The sequence below is a fragment of the Periplaneta americana genome, chromosome 15 (genome assembly GCF_040183065.1).
Source record: "Periplaneta americana isolate PAMFEO1 chromosome 15, P.americana_PAMFEO1_priV1, whole genome shotgun sequence".
In the NCBI taxonomy this organism is placed as follows: Eukaryota; Metazoa; Arthropoda; class Insecta; order Blattodea; family Blattidae; genus Periplaneta; species Periplaneta americana.
The window spans coordinates 176272352-176280600 of NC_091131.1; the positions used below are offsets into that span (position 1 = coordinate 176272352).

Here is an 8249-nt window from a genome sequence, read left to right on the forward strand (position 1 = left end):
CTTATCACGCAGAATGCAGACTTCTGACATTTTTCATTCCCCTTTCACTCCTTCTATTTCAATAGGCTGAACAGTCTACCACGGCCAACGCAAGTAGTTAATGCAACAATTCTCTGGAATGACGAATAAAAAGTTTTATAAGTGGTTTTGGGCAATATTTAATTTCTTTTGCGTCATGTTTCCAAGTTTTATGTCATATTTTGGTATTTAGAGGATAATTCCAAACTTCCACAGTTCTTTGGTCAAATAAATCCTAACCCAACTCATTAATGAATACGAGTATATGATTTATTTGGTTTATAAAGTGCCGGTCTGTGGCTGCCTAAATGTGTTTCTGGTGATGTTCGGAGAACAAGAGGATATTCTCTATTTCATCTTATGTATTCTCTCTTTCATTCAGTTCCATGCCATCAATATTTATGTGTACATATTGACGTACTAGCTTCGATTACGCCGGCTGAAGATGTTGAGGTAGATTAGCTACTTCTCTCCATAAAACACTCCTGACCATGGCTTAGAGCAACACCACCTAGATACAGGCCTGACCATTGAAACAAGATGGCCGCCAAAGTAGGCAGCACCATATCTATGAAAGTATTCACATTTTTAATGCAACGAAGTAATAGAAGCAATATAATTGTGAAAACAGGAATTAATCCTTCATGTTTATAGAAATTAATGAAGCTATAAAAACAATTTGCTACTTTGAATACGTTTATGCTGTAAAATATATAAATAATGAGAAATACTGCACAGCAGTAAAATAAAACATTATCTCAAGATTGTAAACATTACCATCTGTTCAATTTCAATTAGTATTTATGCACAGAAGTAGGTCTAAGTAGTTTTAATCGGCCACTGTACGAAAATAGTCTTTATTAAACTCATCAGTGTAATTATTATGACATTGAACAGGAACAAACTAATGCATTCTTAATTTTCCAAGTATGTCTAAATTAAGTGTACAACAAATACGGTATTCAAGAAATTTTATTGAATTTAAAACAGAAACTAAGAGGTGACGTATTTATAAAATATAAAACACAATTTCTGATAGTGAAATTAAAAATACATATCATTATAAATACCTTTATTTGGTCAACTTTATGAAAAGATCACACACGATATCTTGCTGAAGTTCCTTTCTAAATTCATACAAACTTTTTACTTACATTTTTAGCTGTATGATCAATTTTATGCACACAGTGGGTTCCCATAGAAGTACATGGTCTTCAATTAACTTCATAAGAAATCTTGAGGACATACACTTCAATAATCTATGGAAGTCAGCTTAGGCCTGTAGTTTTTAAGTGACAAAAGTGAATAAAAATATGTAACAAACAACTGTGGGTTCAAAGGGCTTTTATCACATCGCAATCATTATTACCCTTGTGCCTAGGCCTATGATATCTTGTAGATGATAAATCCATACACACTTTCTACATAATGTATTTTTAGCTTTATAACAACTGCTGCAGACAGAAAGTTCTCACATAATTCACAGTCCACAATTAACTTTAACATCACATTAAGAGGCAGTAACTGTCCTTTTATTAACAACTCTAAGGGAATCTTCCTTCCCAAGTACGACAAAAGTCTTGAAATAACAAATTAAAAAATCATAAATCACCACGTAATTAGATTTGTAAAATTAAGAATGAAGTTTACAAAAAAAAAAAAAAAAAAGACAAGTAAATTCAATATTGACAAGGCAGAAAGTAAGTGATGATATATTTACAGAATATAAATTAGTAATAATAATAATCCGTGGCACTACAGCCCATGAAGGGCCAAGACCTACCAGCCGGCTGCTGGCCTCACGGCCACATGCCGAAGCAGAGGTGGACGATCATCCAACCAGAATGGAGGTATCATGTGGTTAGCACGATGAGCCCCCCAGCCGTTATAGCTGGTTTGCGTAACCGGATTTCGCTACCTATCGTAGCTCCCCAAGTGCATCACGATGCTGGGTGGGCACCGGTCCCATACACTGGCCGAAATTTCATGAGAAAATTTCTTCCCCCATGAGGACTCGAACCAGTGCGCATTCCATAACGCGAGTCCTAGGCGGGATGCCTTAGACCGCGACGCCACGGCGCAGGACATATAAATTAGTAGTATCTACAAAGATATGTAGAACTATAAGTACAGAGTCGTCTAATTTACTTTTTTGGGACACATTATTTATGAGTAAAGATGGTACGCTTTCTGACACTTGTTGATTTTGAAATATCATTTTTCATTTTGCAATAATTGTTCAGAAAGATGTTAGTTGAAATCCATACAAACTTTTTACATATACTTTCAGCTGTATGCCCACTGCTGCACACAGAGGGTTCCCACAAAAGCTCATAGTCTTCAGTTAGTTTTAATATGATACCATGAGCAAGTACCCTTTGATTTTCAGATTTAAGAAAATCTGATTCTAACATGCCACACAGTTTAGAAATTACAACATAGGAGTGAATTACAATATTTATCATGAACAATTGTGGGTACAAAAGTTTACCCCTACTCTTATCTTTTATCAGCTTGTAAGCATCATCTGCAGTACACATTGATTCATCAATCACAATCATTTCTTTGCAAGCCACACATTCTGACTGCTTCAATATAGCATGACAACAGTATCCTGCTAGGTATACCAGAATTGGAAGGTCCTCATTACAATTGTCAATATCCTCATCATTTATTTCTAAGGCGGTTTGAAATTTGTTCTCATATTCTTCAGTTACCATATCCGAGGGCTCTGATGGAGCTTCAGAAAACTCATCAACTATGATATCACCATATGTTTTGGACCTAATCTTCAGTGCTGCTGAGGACTGTAATCTAATCTTCTGTTCAACTTCAAAAAGTTGTCTTAATGAAATGTTATATTGTTCACCAGCCATTTGTCTATATTGACCAAACCTGCTTTCTAGATTGTCAGTCTGAAATTTTCCTGGCAACAAATAGGAAAATTTTAGTTGAGAAAAGCAATACTGCTGCAATTTCAGAAAGCCCTGAGTTGTTAGTATCATGGCACACATGGTTTCATTAGATAAATACCCTTTACTTTTCATTTCTTTCCACTTAACTAGCCACTCAAGGATCTTCTTCAAATACAACATACGTTCATCATTTTCGGACTTAATAGGCATCATTAGAGCATTATTTAGCCTAATTCCTTTCCCTGGTGTCTTTACATTAACTACATTCCACAGTCCAATATTATCTTAATATAATTGGCTGTGGCTTCATAATGAACTAGGTTATAACTTTGACCCATTATTTTAAGACCATGAATAACATTTTCATTGAAGACCTGGAGAGCTAATTTCACATTCTGTCTTTCAAGAGAAGATGGGCATAGTGCTTTTAAAGTAAGACCGTAAGCAAATTTTAATAGTTTGTCATGCTGCAATTCATGCAGTTTTCTAATTGTTACAAAAGAAGCAACCTCAAGAGAATTATCGACATGTGACTCAGTATGTGGATAATGCATACACATGTCTTTTTGATTCAACCAATTGTTCCTTATGCACTTCAAGAAATGAACTGAATCAACAACATAGAACAAAGGCCTACTTTCATCAACCGGATGAGGGTACTGGCATGTTAATTCTTTTTCCGAAGAAAACAACTGCATACATTTCCTATTTATACTGTTGTTGTCACTTACAACACAACTTACAAAAAATCCCATTGCCTCTAAACCTATTATAATTTTTTTTTCACAATTTGATGCAAACTTTCAGCACACATTGTCTTCACAAGTAAAATATGAACTAGTTCCTTAAAATCTGACAGCAGGCTTGAAATCCTAAAACAATGTGCGCTTGTAGCAAGCTGGACATTATTAAAGGCTCCTCCAATAACAGCACCTCCTGTAGTCCATACATGGATTTATATGTATTTCGTGCATCATAAGAATCAAATAGGCTATTTATCAGAAAACTTACTCTTCACATATGACAGGAAATGATTATCATGTTTTTTTTTATTGGGTTATTTTACAACGCTGTATCAACATTTAGGTTATTTAGTGTCTGAATGAAATGAAGGTGATAATGCCGATGAAATGAGTCCGCGATCCAGCACCGAAAGTTACCCAGCATTTGCTCGTATTGGGTTGAGGGAAAACCCCGGAAAAAACTTCAACCCGGTAACTTGTCCTGACTGGGATTCGAACCCGGGCCACCTGCTTTCGCGGCCAGATGCGCTGACCGTTACTCCACAGGTGTGGACGATTATCATGTTGTTCTAGATGTGGGCCAAGTGAAAATGTTGAGACAAGTCTCTTGATTGTTGATGGGTGAGGTAAAACTATTGACTGTAGACTTCTGATATATTTATAACAATGAGGGGATATGGAATGTACAATACAAGAAAATATGAGAAGGGAAGAACTGTATGACTTCTTTTTTGTAGAAATAAGCTGAATCTGTTCTGCAATGAACCTAATGACCTCAGTGAATTTTGATTGAGGAGAAACACAACACATTAAAAGAGCTGATACAAAGGTCAGAATTTTGTTCACATCCTTTTTCTTTCTGCCTTGGGTATTAAATAACTCTTTTAACATACTCCAGAGCATTGCTAATTTCATCCAAATTGCTAACAGTTTTAGGAATATTATTATCTGCATCACTCTCCACTTCTACATCGTAACTGTACAACTTAACTTCTAAATTTTCATTAATTACTTTTGGGTATGTTATAACAGGTGCCGGAGAGAATTCAATATTTGCAAATGTGATACTGTTATGCTTCTGTATTACAGTCCAGAACTCTGGAATATTCAACAATTCTATTTTAGTTTTTAGTGAGTGAAATCTACAAATGATACTTGTTCCTGATGGGATATAAATTCTGCTGTAGAAGTTCCAATTGCTGTCAGAAGATTTGCATTGTCTATCTTCAACCGCTTTTCATCCGGGCCTCCTCTATGTGAACTTGTAGAACTTAGATATGTAGGACAATTTGGCAAAATTGATGGCACACTTCCTGGTACTAATCTTGGTGTTTTCAATGGTACAGTTATTTCTTGGCCATTTGCACAGTTAAACATTGTACTATTCCTGATGTGTTTATCGTGAAAGTGCAATTCACAAACCTGCAATTTAAAAGTAATATTTAGGCCTATATTAATTTTCTGATCACATTTCATAGGCCTGTACTTATAAGAAACTTCACTGGTTATTACAATGAAACAACAGGTTATTATAAGACACTTCTTGTATTTTTCCTAATCACGGATTGGTAATTCTCTACAAAAGCTACATCACCAAGGATGGAAAATTTATTTTTGTTCCACTGGCCTCTATAAGATATAGGACATAATGAAAAACACATAGTTTTAGTTTGCAACCACAAATACTTTCAGCATAAAAATAGTTTGATACTTACTGGTATTGGTAATGTACTATATTCTAATATAGGCCTACAATGTTGTAAGCCATCACCGCTTGTTGCTGATTAGAAATTACCAACATAGGCCTACTTAGAATGGAAGAGCTCCAGAGCGAATTATTAGGGGAATGGTTAGTTTCCCTAGTATTGCATCCTGGACCTCTCGAGTGTTGTATTTGTTACAAGTGGGGGAGGTCAACAACAGTGCATTACAGTATACAAGTAAGTAGGCCTACCTAACGATCTCTATGTTGAAATTAATTGTGGTTGCAAACTAAAATCATGCGTTTTTCGATACATGTCCCAGAAACCAGTGAAACAAAACAAAACTATGCCGTCGTTGGTGTAGCTTTTCTGGAAAAATACCATCAGGGATAAAATAACGAGAGTTATAGGCCTATAACAAATAATCAGAGTGAACTCCTGGTCAAAAATGCTGGGTAATTGATACTAAAATTATATGATATTTATAGAATTTAAAATCTACAATTTCCTACAGATAAGGGATTTTTTAATGCATTTCAGATTTGAGAAATGTACCTAGTGATGCATAACTTAATTAGGCGTAATATAACTTTGAAACAGTCTTAGGTTAGGGTACCGGTACCGGTATTAAGCTTATTTATTTATGTATGTAGTTTAATGACAAGTAGCTATAGTGAATATAATAACAGACTTTGTAATAACCCTCAAGATTCCAATTAGCCTACCTTGTGGTTTCAGTTGTTTTGGAGCGTGATGTACAAGTTTAGGATTTTATACTATTTATAGACTAGGTTAGGCCCATCGTAGGCCTATTCCCTATATTTGGTCAGATCATTATGAGAATACATTTTTACGATAATCATCAGGTTTCTGGCATAATACAAGTTAGTGCTTCATTTAGTACTTTTATGGATGATTTTCATTACATTCCACTATATTAATGAACCCAAGATTCCATTCCCGCTGACTTAGACCTAATTGTAATCAAGTCATTGTATACAAAATAAAATACCTTAGTTTGTCGTTTTCACTGCAATTTCAACATTTCTAATTGATTCTTGTGTTAGGCCCTAATTATTTACTCTAAATATATGTTTCCGTTACATTTAGTCTTTCTATTTTACCCATTACATGGTTTTCACATCAGCTGTTTAGGTTAGGTCTATCTCATACCGGTACCCTTCTGTACTTTGATTATTTTTCAATAATTCTACCTCAACGTATGTATTATCCCTCTAAACTTTTACTGTCTCTAAACTGTGAAAGTACATCCCATCCCCAAATAAAATTAAACAAAACCCCTGTGATACTAAAAATTTCAATTCAGTATCAACAACACCTCAGTAAATTCTTGCCGGTAATTAACAGGCTATGTTGTGTGTGTATAAATATATATAATTTTAGCACAACCCACGTACATAGTTGAGTATTGTGATTGATTTACAGAATTAACTGACTGCAATAAAATGAATCTATCTTCTACGACACACTTTCACCTAACCTATACAGTCAACAATTCCAACATTAATGATATCAGGTGCTTTAACAGGAAGTTACACTACATTTATGTCATAAAATATATTACTAAACTATAATATACATACCACAGAATGTTTTGTTGGAGTAAAATTATCCCGTTTTATTGCTCGAAGCCATTTGTTCTTTAGAATTTCGTCAGATGGAAACTTGAACACTTGTACTTTATTTGCAGAATCGTAATTTCCTTTGCAGTTTGGAACACAGCACTTATAAACCATACTGAAATTACTTTCAATTCACACTAGTTGCAAAACATATCATATCAACATATCAACAAAACAAATTAATTCATACAGGATAACTAAACAAGATCGAAAGCTACACAACAAACACATTGCCTTCTCTGTCCGCCATGTTGACTATCTCAAGAGCAATGCTTAGGCCTGTATGTAGGTGGTGTTGCTTAGAGGCGGCTTTTCAGGTGAACCAAGTGAAGCACAACTTCACCATATAATTTTAAAAAATAAAAAAAATCCACTTTACTTTTAGTATACATCACAATGCGACTGATTTTATGATATTTATATTTAATGTACGTTCAAAAATCGCGCCGCGCTGAAGAATTAACGAACATAGCGCCGGTTAATCCACTTCTTGCGTTGCGACTTTCTATTTCGCTTGCTATGGTCACCGTAGCAACAAGACGTTAAAGTCCTGCGCTGGTGAAGTGAGCATGATTTTTCTCTTGTTAGTCTTTCACTCAGCTATGGTTACCATGGCAACAAGGTACCACAAAACAGAAGACCGATCAGTTTGCTCAGCACACTTGGAAAAATCTATGAAAGAGTGATATATAACAGACTATAGCCACATCTACAGAGACATATACCGGATGAACAATTTGCATTTATGTCAGGACGAAGCACAACAACGCAACTTCTCCGTTTAACTGAAACAATCACCACTGCTTTCAACAACAAACAGTATGCTGCGATGATGTTACTTGATGTTAACAAAGCTTATGACACTGTATGGCATACAGGTCTATACTACAAATTGATTCAAGTTGGAACAAACCCAAAATTAATACGCCTTATTAAGTCATACCTTTCCAACAGAAAATTCCAAGTTTTACATCAAGGTGCCTCATCAACAAAGTATAACATATACGCAGGTTTGCCACAAGGATCCAAGCTATCACCTATACTTTATAACTTCTACTCCGCAGATATCCCTACACAACCATATATTCACACGTTTCAATATGCCGACGACACCGCATTTTTATCAACCGCAGAAAACCTACCATTTGCAATCAATAGACTACAAAACTTCTTAAATAATTAAGAAACATGGACCTACAGATGGAAAATTAAAATAAATCTTCTTAA

At 35.1% G+C, this 8249-nt stretch overlaps 1 long non-coding RNA gene across 1 annotated transcript; it reads right to left on the bottom strand.

Moving 5' to 3' along the window:
- Positions 1 to 972: 972 nt before the first annotated feature.
- LOC138715555 (uncharacterized) lies at positions 973 to 7984 on the bottom strand. The gene is made up of 2 exons (XR_011336443.1): positions 6984 to 7984; positions 973 to 5098 (listed from the first exon to the last, which is right to left on the bottom strand). It is a non-coding gene; the product is annotated as an uncharacterized lncRNA (long non-coding RNA).
- Between the last annotated feature and the right edge of the window lie 265 nt (positions 7985 to 8249).